The 12,246-nt window shown below is 36.2% G+C and overlaps 1 protein-coding gene across 15 annotated transcripts in view; it reads right to left on the reverse strand.

The window, feature by feature from the left end:
- GTDC1 (glycosyltransferase like domain containing 1) overlaps window positions 1–12,246 on the reverse strand; it is a 536,746-nt gene that overhangs the window by 328,186 nt on the left and 196,314 nt on the right. Inside the window, exon 6 of one of the 15 annotated variants that reach the window (XM_079135661.1) lies at window positions 4,910–5,119. The exons of the other annotated variants lie outside the window; for them this stretch is intronic. The gene's annotated coding sequence lies outside the window, so the exon portion shown is untranslated. The remainder of the gene's footprint in view (window positions 1–4,909; window positions 5,120–12,246) is intronic. 15 annotated transcript variants of the gene reach the window in all.

Genomic DNA, 12,246 nt, shown 5'->3' on the forward strand with positions numbered 1-12,246 from the left:
CTCCCACATAATGAATGCACTACAGAAGAGAAATGATATAGATTTTCATAGCACTAACCATTTGATAAGACTGCCCACTCGAACACCTGCTTCAGTTGAATTGTTAAAAGAAAATTAATTGTAATTTTATAATAAATCTTGAAACAGTATTCAGTTATCTTTCCATCATTACTAAAGTGTTTCTCTTGACTTTATTATTTGTAAAATGGTGCTTAAAACTGGACCATAAGCAATTTCTCAAATCTCTAGTTTGACACCCCAAAGAATGATGAAGATGTCCACAAAAGAAATGCAAGTACAGGCAATTTTTACTTTTCCCTCTACCATCAATTTTTTAAAGTTGATAATTACACAATGAATGGCATTAGTCAATCAGCAGCTAATCCCTAGGCTACCAATGTTCACCTTGCCTCAGGTGTTATTTAAGCAATAAATCCTAACAAGGTGTACTTTATCATCTCATGGCGTGTCTCTGGCAGGAAAGGGCACAAGGTGATAGCAAAAACCACTAGGAACAAGATAATTCCTGACAGCTGCTGCTTGAGCATAAGTTAAATTGAACAGTTTATCTCAGCATGAAGATGTTATAAGGTTTTATGTTTAATATTTTAAATTAACATAAAACCCAGAGAGAAGCAGTTGGACAATCTTTCACAAACATGACATACTACAATCACTGTATAAGCTGGATTAGTACTTATTACCATGCTACTACAGAATTAAGCTGTTGTTAGACCACCAAAGAGCTTTAAATTGCAACTTTTGTCTCTGTAAAAGAAACCTATATTTAAAAATGTCTGCTAAATTCAAATTAATGGCTACATCATTAGCTTACCATTTCACCCAAAGTACAAGTAAGTTGCTATTATAATCGTCTAACCAAAATGGCTTTATGCTGCAAGCATATTAACATCATTCCATGTATTTGGGATAGTATCCATATACATGTTTTGATTGTTTCCAGTACACATTGTATCTATAATTTGACTCATATTTGCTTAAAGAATACAAAACAATTTAAACACAATAAAATGCAAGATAAGGAATTTTACTTTTTTCTCAGGTTTGAATAACCCAGTTGTTTGCCTTTTACTCTATTTACTATGTAAAAAAGAGATGCCAAAATATACCTATACCCTGTAAGAGTGAGAGCATTATTATCAAGATGCTATTTTTATATTTTAACAGTAGGGAAGGAAGGTGAAATAAAAAAAAAGAGAGGATACACATTCAATATTCTAGCCACTGCCCATACAATCTAGTAATAATCCTTCATGGACTGGGTTATCTCACTCTTGCCCCATGAAATCTTTGCAACAGGCCCCCCTCCTCCCTGAAACCATTTATCACATCACAGGAAAGAGTGTACAATTTAACACAGATAACAGTTTGAGCTGTGTTACTCATCTTAAATAATTTTTGCATGGCTTCCGCAGCCCTTTGACAAAAGAGCAATTCTTCCAGCTATGTCACTTTGTTCAATATCTAAACTCACAATATGGATTCATGTTGTTCAGCCTCATTACCAAAGTTTTTGTTCTTTTCTTCTCTTTCAGATTCCTGTTCCTTAATACATACTCTCCAGAATCCTAGTTTCTATACTTCCTGTGACATACTTCCCGTGATGATAGAAAACTTTTATAACTCTACTGTCACTATATGATGAGCCACGTATGGCAATGAGCACTTTAAATGTAGCCAGTAGAGTTGAGGAACTAATTTCTTATTTAATTTGATCTGATTAAGTTTAAATCTAAATGATAGCCATCTGTAACTATTGGCTACCGTATAGGAAAGCTCAGCTCTGGATAGACAAGCTTTCCTTAACCCAACACTCCTTCACCCTAGGACCTAAACACAATTGCTTGCCTAACTGATTTTCTGAGCAAATTCTTGAATCTGCTTGCGAAATCCTAATTCTAAGTTCCTCTTAATTACCTCAGTTTTGCCTACCAAGCTCTCCAATCCTATAATATGCTTTTTTTTTTCTTATAATGATTAAAAAGTAAATACCCCTTACAGAAAATGTTGTAAGTACAAAATATGTATATAAAGTGAATGGCATGTATAAGCACTCTAAAGAGAGGTAGCCACTATTCACATTTTGGTGCTTATCTAGCAAGTTCATGTTAAGCACCTGTTTGCAAGATAGTAGGTTAAATGAAAAATAAAAACTAAGCAAGAAGAAAATCGCCAGGTCAAGGAATGAAGACCAAGGATATTAGAACACTGTGTTCGATCAGGAAGTGGCCAGAGGTGAGGTTGAAGAAGTACCTAATACCTTGTTAAGACATGAAAATAATTATGGATTTTATGATAAAAGCAATGGGAAGAGACTGAAGACTTTTAAGTTAGGAAGTGACATAAACAGATATGAACTTTGGGTGCATTTAATTTTATTATTTTTACTTCATAATAGGTTTATATATTGCATAGATTTTCTGTTTTTATTTTAACTCTTAAGAATATGTTGTTTTACAATGTTGGAAATATTTCTAAAACATGATTTTTAATACATTTGACTACATGGAATATCATAGTATCTTCAACTAGGGTATAATTTTTGTACTCATATATTCACAAAGTTCTACAAAATCTCCTATATTTCTATTACTTTTGTTTAAGTATTTTATAAGATCTTCTTTGTTTTGGGGGTTTTTTGTTTTTGGTACCAGGGATTGAACTCAAGGGCACTCCACCACTAAGCCGCATTCCAGCCCTATTTTGTATTTTATTGTCTCACTGAATTACCTAGCACCTCACTTTTGCTGAGGCTGGCTTTGAACTCTCAACCCTCCGGTCTCAGCCTCCCGAGCTACTGGGATTACAGGCATGCCCCACTGCGCCTAGCTATTTTATCAGACTTTTTTTAAGGGGCTTGAGTTGTGACTCAGTGGTAGAGCACTTGCCTGGCATGTGTGAGGCCCTGGGTTCAATACTTAGCACCACATATAAATAAATAAAAGATCCACTGACAACTAAAAAATATTTTTAAAAAAGTATTTTTAATATTACTTTTTAATACCAGAAAACTTTACTCTGGCTACTGTATGGAAAACACACTGCAGAGAGAGTTGTGGGAAGACAGTAAGGAGAAAAGAAATGACAGTGGCTTTGAGTAAGATGTCCAGTGCTGAGGGAGATGCCGGGTGGCCTGCCTGGATTTTCTAGTAAAACTGGAGTGGAAGAGTGTGATTGTTTTCTTCACTTTATCACTTACAAAGTGTCTTGAAAGTGCTTCAATATAATAGGAACTCAATGATACAAACATGCATAAATGAAAATCACTCTCAAACATTTCAAGTCTTTGGTTTCAACATATTTTTTTTAATTCATGAAAATTGTGTAGAAACATAACTCAGTTCAAATATTCATTAGTCATCAATATACAAAATTCATTTTAACACACTTTTAGTTGTCAGCTTCATCTTAATGAGAACATTTCTACTGCACGTTTAAATGCTACAGATTTCAAAAACTTTTAAGAAACACTAAATACAAAATGTTTTCATTTGCTAAACAATTAAAATACAAGATGGAAGTCTTATCTAAAAGAAAAGAAGACAGTTATTTAATTCCCTAGGTTCTTGTGATGGGTAATTTATAGGTTGTTAAAAAGATAATTCAGTTTTCCCCAAAACTGTCTTATAGTATGTAATGGCATTACTTAATCAGGCAGTTTTGCTTTTCTCTACCATGTAATTTTCCCATCCTGTACTTACTATGATGGCCGTAAGAACACTGTGGACAAGAGGGTACTATGTAAAAAGCACTTGACAGGAAAGCAGGGAATCAAGCTGTGCAGATATAACCTCCCTGCTATGGCAGTTGAGAGGAAGGAAAACAACAAAGAACAGTGAAAAACCAGGATGTCTCAGGATTTGGGGGAAGCAGGGGAAGACTGGTCCTGAGGTCTGTAGTGCAAAGGTCAGAGATATCAGAGTAAGTTAGATAGGAGAAGGATAAATGGCTAAAGTGTACATTTGGGGAGAGGGGGAAGGTAAGCATCAGATAAAACTGAAAAGGTAGTCTTCCAATAGACCTGAAGACATGCAAATGCAAGATAAGTTTACACTTTATCTACTAGCAATATTACATTTATTATCACACTAATGTTCTCTATTTCTTCTTATTCTTAATTAAATGGTTTGTCGATTCTTATTTGCCATGAAAAATGGTAGTAAAATAAGGAAGATAAAGAATCAAATAAAATACCATCATCAATCATTACCACACTTAAATAAGGGAGGTTGCTCAGAATATATCCTAATACAGAAGTGGTAAAACCAATTCACTTAAAAAATAAAGGCTCTCTTCATTGCTCTCCTGCCCCACCCCCATTCCCTTTCAACTGAGGATTGAACTCAGGGTTGCCTTACCACTGAGCTACAGCCTGTCCTTTACATTTCTTATTTTCAGACAGGGTCTCTAAGTTACTGAGGTTGGCCTTGAACTTGCAATCCTCCCACTTCAGTCTCTGAGTTGCTATGATTACAGATGTGTACCATTGCACCTGGCTTTCATACTCAATTTTTTAATAATGAATTTCTTAAGTTATCATAATATTCTGGTGTTGCTGATAATTTCTAAAGGAAAAGAAGCAACACCAAGTATCAGGCCAGAATCTTCCTGTGCATCACCTAATTTAGTCTTCACCACCACCCAAAGAGATAAGTCTTATTGTCCCTGTTTTATATATTAAGAAGTTAAAACACAAAAGGCTTGATTAAATGCTAAGAAATGCATTTCAAATCCAAGTGGTGGAGACCTGAAGTCTCTACGATCTTACTTTTTTTCCCATACTTTTTATGAATCATCTGACTCCGCTTTTTAAAGTTACTTGTACTTAATACAGTCTATGTCTGAGAAAAAAAATAATATAAATGGTATAAAGAAGAACTACACTAACCTGAATCATTTGATTTACTCCTTCATTTATCACATATTAGCTGACTGGTTAGATTGCTCTGTTTGTATGAACTGCAGAGAGGAGAATGACCATCAATGAAGGCTTGCCTAAGGAGATGCCCTCTGGGTAACATCCTAAATCACACAAAGGAGTGCACCTACTGAAATATCACAGAGGTGGTCAGGACAGTGACCTAGGCACTAGCTGGCACTGCAAGTAAAGAATAAAACAGAAATGGTCATTAAAAGGGAGCAGTTACTGGTAACTCAAAGGGTTCTAGCTTCCATATGCTGATAGGTGGTGACAACATTCCTTATCAAAAGAGGAGAGACCAAATCAGAGGCTACAGTGGAGGGTAAATACAGAGACAGGTTTTACAAATGCTAAATATCAGGAGAAAGCCCAGTAGTAACAAAAGATAATGGATAATAAGCTAATGAAAGAAAAATGCACTGGAGAATTAATTAAACCAAACAGCCTGGTCACCAGATATGTCTATTAAAAATGTGGGTTCTGCACCTTAGAAGATGGAAAGATCTTCCATGTTCTTAGATAGGAAGAATTAATATTGTCAAAATGGCCATACTACCTAAAGTGCTATACAAATTCAATGCAATTCCAATTAAAATCCCAATTGTGTACCTTACAGAAATAGAGCAAGCAATTATGAAATTCATCTGGAAGAATAAGAAACCCAGAATAGCTAAAGCAATCCTTAGCAGGAAGAGTGAAACAGGGGGTATTGCAATACCAGATCTTCAACTCTACTACAAAGCAATAGTAACAAAAACGGCATGGTATTGGTACCAAAATAGAAAGGTAGATCAATGGTACAGAATAGAGGACACGGACACAAACCCAAATAAATACAATTTTCTCATACTAGACAAAGGGGCCAAAAATATGCAATGGAGAAAAGATAGCCTCTTCAACAAATGGTGCTGGGAGAATTGGAAATCCATATGCAACAGAATGAAACTAAACCCATATCTCTCACCATGCACGAAACTAAACTCAAAATGGATTAAGGACCTCGGAATCAGACCAGAGACCCTGCAGATTATAGAAGAAAAAGTAGGTCCAAATCTTCACCTTGTTGGTCTAGGACCAGACTTCCTTAACAGGACTCCATAGCACAAGAAATAAAAGCTAGAATCAACCACTGGGATAGATTCAAACTAAAAAGCTTTCTCTCAGCAAAGGAAACTATCAGCAATGCGAAGAAAGAGCCTACAGAGTGGGAGAATATCTTTGCCAATCATACTTCAGATAGAGCACTAATCTCCAGAATCTATAAAGAACTCAAAAAACTCTACTCCAAGAATTCAAATAATCCAGTCAACAAATGGGCTAAGGAAATGAATAGACACTTCACAGAAGAAGATCTACAAGCAATCAACAAACATATGGAAAAATGTTCAACATCTCTAGTAATAAGAGAAATGCAAATCAAAACCACCCTAAGATTCCATCTCACCCCAATTAGAATGGCGATTATCAAGAATACGAGCAACAACAGGTGTTGGCGAGGATGTGGGGAGAAAGGTACACTCATACACTGCTGGTGGGGCTGCAAATTAGTGCAGCCACTCTGGAAAGCAGTGTGGAGATTCCTTAGAAAACTTGGAATGGAACCACCATTTGACCCAGCTATCCCACTCCTTGGCCTATACCCAAAGGACTTAAAATCTGCATACTACAGAGATATAGCCACATCAACGTTCATAGCTGCTCAATTCACAATAGCCAGACTGTGGAACCAACCTAGATGCCCTTCAATTGATGAGTGGATAAAGAAGCTGTGGTATATATATACAATGGAATATTACTCAGCCATAAAGAATGATAAAATTATGACATTTGCAGGCAAATGGATGAAATTGGAGAATATCATGCCAAGTGAGATAGGCCGATCTCAAAAAGCCAAAGGACGAATGATATCGCTGATAAGTGGAGGATGACACATAATGGGGGGGAGGGAAGGGTTAGAGTTAGGGTTAGGGAGGGGGACAAGTATGGAGGAAGGAACTACTGTATAGAGGGTAAAGAGGGGTGGGAGGGGTGGGGGGAAGGGAAAAAATAACAGAATGAATCAAACAACATTGCTCTATGTAAATTTATGATTACACAAATGGTATGCCTTTATGCCATGTACAAACAGAGAAACAACATGTATCCCATTTGTTTACAATTAAAAAAAAAAATGTGGGTTCTGGATGATAGATAATTTTACCTATCTCTTCTACATGTTTCACTAATATTTTTCCTATGCTTTTTAAAATTATATATTCCTTGATGAGATAAATTAAATGTGTTATTCTTTAGTATCCTACAGTTTCCCTAGCAGGGCACTTGTCACTCTAGATTGTACTTTCCCTTAGGGCAGGCCCTCTATCATTCCTCTTCCCTATCCTACCCAGGTGCTGAATAACTGTCTTCAAATAAGTGAAGAAATGAGGTAAGCATTCCTTCCTTCAATGACACTGGGAAAACAAAAATGGTTGATTCAAGGTTTATAGTAAAGTGTTCAATATGACATCCATTCCTACTGTTAATAAAACACATGAGAGCTAAGTGTGGTGAGGCATGTCTGTAATTCCATCTACTTGGGAGGCTGAGGCAGGAGGATCACAAGTCCTGGGCAACTTAGCATTTAACCAAATCTTTTGTGTTTTAACTTCTTAATCAGTAAAACAGGGACAATAAAACATATCTCTTAGGGTGGTGGTAGAGAAGATTAAATAAGGTGATATACAGGAAGATTCTGGTCTGCTACTTGGTGGCCTCTTTTCCCCAATCTCAAAATATAAAGTAAAAAGAGCTGGGAATGTTGCTCAGTGGCAGAGTGCAACTTGTTTTAATCCCTAATATGGAAAACAAAAGGGGGGGGAGGGAGGGAGGGAGGGAGGGAGGGAGGGAGGGGGAGAGAGAGGGAGAGAGAGAGAGAGAGAAGCCTGTGTGTCCCATCTTACTTCAGCACCCAACAGGATTCTAGGAAGTTTTATTTGCTGTCATTTTAGACTGAGCCCATTACTTTCTTCTTTGGGTTCCTAATAATTTTTCAAGTACTATTTTCTATTTTACCATTCTAATATATGAAGTACTCAAGATACGATCCGAAGAAAAGGAGCTCATGGGGAAAGGAAGGTGTCAACCTAGTACAAAGATCAGAAATGTACAATATCATGATAATAGTTTCTGTCATCTTCAGGGATTCATGATCGTCAGCCTTGAAGAAGCAAGTTGATTAACATGCAAAGAGCATCTAACTTGCTGAGTGTGCTGGGAACACTTCATATGGTGTTTTATCTCCATAAACTAATATAATTAGTATGTGAAATATTTATAATTCATCTCATGATTAATCTATTGTAGAAGACTATTCCTTAACAGCAGCATATCATTTTATATTGGAATGTTCTTTGCCCTTTAGTTCATGCCACTCATGAATCTCTGGAGTACATTTCTAAACACTATAAGAAGACTAGAGAACCAAGGTAATGGATACAAGCCTCATCATCATGACACCTGCATTGTCTAAGTTTATACACACAAAAGGACACAGTGACGTCTAGCCAGAACACCATCACTCAAATAGATACAGAAAACTCAGTTCAGGCACAAGCCTGGGGGGAAACAGCACAGGTAAGCACAAAGGTTTTGAACACCATCTTCAATTGTTTGAATATTATGACATAGTAATAATTAAAATGATCATAACATGAAGAATAACAATAATAATAACAATAATATCTGCTTCCTGGCACATCAACTAAGCAATTCCTGACAATCATGTAGAGAAAGTTACTTGGTGCCCAAGTAACACCTGAGCTAACAAGGAAAAATATGGTGACTCACTATTTACCAAGTCACTTCTAAAACTATCAGTCACAAAACAAAATACTTCATAAATATTCAGTCCTTTTATATTAGGTACAGGATCTAAATTTTTCAGTACTTTTCAAAAATACCGTTAAACTTGCTTCCCAGAATGTTTTACTCTATTGTTTCATCATTTGATTTGCAACACTTTTCTTATGCTTTTCAGAGATTACCCCTTTGTTTTGATTATTCCTCCTGTGTTTGTTTTGGCAAGTCCATGACAGTTCTTTGAAATCTTCCCCAAATTTGGTGCTTAATATGCCTTTTGGAGAAATACCTCCTGCAAATAATTTAGTATCCCCAATGTTTGCTATTTCACACATCACTTTCATCATTAGAGTATCATCAGATAATTAATTATAAAAGTCAAAGCTAACAAAGTGTACTATAAACAGTAGGCACTCAAGAAATGCTTGAGGATGAAGTTTTCAATAATACAGTATATCTTCAAGAGAAAACAATTCAAAGGTGTGAGTCCCAGGACTGTGTGCACATCTTTTATATATTCTTATTTTAAACATGATGCTTATTATAAAATTTGATTTGCTAAATCCTGTGTGTGACAATTCTAATTTTAATTTTAATTACTTGGTCTATATCACAAAAAGAAAACATTTGAAAGCTAATTTTTTAAGATCAAATGGGATAAATTAAAATCCCCTACATGGTTATAAGTGAAACAAATAAAAACATTATTTTTTTAAAAAATATGCTTTCCTTGATAACAACCCAAATAATTGTGCTCTTTAAATAATTAGCAGACACATAAATAGAGGGGGAAACAGATGAAAAGAACAAAATACAATATAAATAATAACTGTTAAGATGATCTTAAATGATGCATTAGGGTGATTCCACACAAACTACATCACAGTCTTCCTGAGATACATTTCTCTTAGTCCCATCTAGCATACCACACTATATTTCAAATTTATCACATACCTAGCAAGAAAGAACTATGCTCACATTTCCTAGGTCACACTTCCTTACCAAGTGACCTGCTCCAGATCCTACATTAAGGCAAAGCTATAGCCCACAGAGTCAGTAAAAGAAAGGAAATCACAACTGTGGCTTGTGAGCTTGGCCTCCTAATTCCAATCAGAGGAAGCAACTTCAATTTAGAAGTATGGATGAAATATTCTCCACTAAAATGGAGAAAAAGTCTATTCATCCTCCAAAAAGCAGTCAGATGATGTTTCACCCCTGCCCTCCATTCAATAAGGGAAAAGTACTTCAATGTGAGTATAACTGTACTAGAGATTCACTACAGATATCCCCTATGTTTTTTTTTTTTATTTCTTTTTTTTTATTATAAACAAATGGGATACATATTGTTTATCTGTACATGGAGTAAAGTCATACCACTTGTGTAATCAAAAATTTACATAGGGTAATATTGTTTGATTAATTCTGTTATTTTTTCCCTTCCCCCCACCCCTCCAACCCCTCTTTTCTCTCTGAACAGTCCTTCATTCCTCCATTCTTGCCCTCCTCCTATCCCCCACTATGTGTCATCATCCGCTTATCAGTGAGATCATTCGTCCTTCCGTTTTCTGAGATTGGCTTCTCTCACTTAGCATGATATTCTCCAATTTCATCCATTTGCTTGCAAATTCCATAATTTTATCATTCTTTATGGCTGAATAATATTTCATTGTGTATATATACCACAGTTTTTTTTTTTTTGCGAACAAAACTGATATTTTTATTTTATTTTTTTTTGTGTAACCATAAATTTACATAGAGTAATGTTGTTTGATTCACTCTGTTATTTTTTCCCTTCCCCCCACCCCTCCCACCCCTCTTTACCCTCTATACAGTACTTCCTTCCTCCATACTTGCCCCCCTCCCTAACCCTAACTCTAACCCTAACACTAACCCTTCCCTCCCCCCCATTATGTGTCATCCTCCACTTATTAGCGATATCATTCGTCCTTTGGCTTTTTGAGATTGGCTTATCTCACTTGGCATGATATTCTCCAATTTCATCCATTTGCCTGCAAATGCCATAATTTTATCATTCTTTATGGATCAGTAATATTCCATTGTATATATATACCACAGTTTCTTTATCCACTCATCAATTGAAGGGCATCTAGGTTGCTTCCACAGTCTGGCTATTGTGAATTCAGCACCTATGAACATTGATGTGGCTGTATCTTTGTAGTATGCTGATTTTAAGTCCTTTGGGTATAGGCCAAGGAGTGGGATAGCTGGGTCAAATGGAGGGTCCATTCCAAGTTTTCTAAGGAATCTCCACACTGCTTTCCAGAGTGGCTGCACTAATTTCCAGCCCCACCAGCAATGTATGAGTGTACCTTTCTCCCCACATCCTCGCCAACACCTGTTGTTGCTCGTATTCTTGATAATCGCCATTCTAATTGGGGTAAGATGGAATCTTAGGGTGGTTTTGATTTGCATTTCTCTTATTACTAGAGATGTTGAACATTTTTCCATATGTTTGTTGATTGCTTGTAGATCTTCTTCTGTGAAGTGTCTATTCATTTCCTTAGCCCATTTGTTGACTGGATTATTTGAATTCTTGGAGTAGAGTTTTTTGAGTTCTTTATAGATTCTGGAGATTACTGCTCTATCTGAAGTATGATTGGCAAAGATATTCTCCCACTCTGTAGGCTCTTTCTTCGCATTGCTGATAGTTTCCTTTGCTGAGAGAAAGCTTTTTAGTTTGAATCTATCCCAGTGGTTGATTCTAGCTTTTATTTCTTGTGCTATGGGAGTCCTGTTAAGGAAGTCTGGTCCTAGACCAACAAGGTGAAGATTTGGACCTACTTTTTCTTCTATAATCTGCAGGGTCTCTGGTCTGATTCCGAGGTCCTTAATCCATTTTGAGTTTAGTTTCGTGCATGGTGAGAGATATGGGTTTAGTTTCATTCTGTTGCATATGGATTTCCAATTCTCCCAGCACCATTTGTTGAAGAGGCTATCTTTTCTCCATTGCATATTTTTGGCCCCTTTGTCTAGTATGAGAAAATTGTATTTATTTGGGTTTGTGTCCGTGTCCTCTATTCTGTACCATTGATCTACCTTTCTATTTTGGTACCAATACCATGCCGTTTTTGTTACTATTGCTTTGTAGTAGAGTTGAAGATCTGGTATTGCAATACCCCCTGTTTACTCTTCCTGCTAGGGATAGCTTTAGCTATTCTGGGTTTCTTATTCTTCCAGATGAATTTCATAATTGCTTGCTCTATTTCTGTAAGGTACGTCATTGGGATTTTAATTGGAATTGCATTGAATTTGTATAGCACTTTAGGTAGTATGGCCATTTTGACAATATTAATTCTTCCTATCCAAGAACATGGAAGATCTTTCCATCTTCTAAGGTTTTCTTTAATTTCTTTCTTTAGTGTTGTATAGTTCTCATTGTAGAGGTCTTTCACCTCTTTTGTGAGATTGATTCCCAAGTATTTTATTTTTTTCGAGGCTATTGTGAA

The sequence above is a fragment of the Sciurus vulgaris genome (assembly GCF_902686455.1).
Source record: "Sciurus vulgaris genome assembly, chromosome: 3".
Classification (NCBI taxonomy): Eukaryota; Metazoa; Chordata; class Mammalia; order Rodentia; family Sciuridae; genus Sciurus; species Sciurus vulgaris.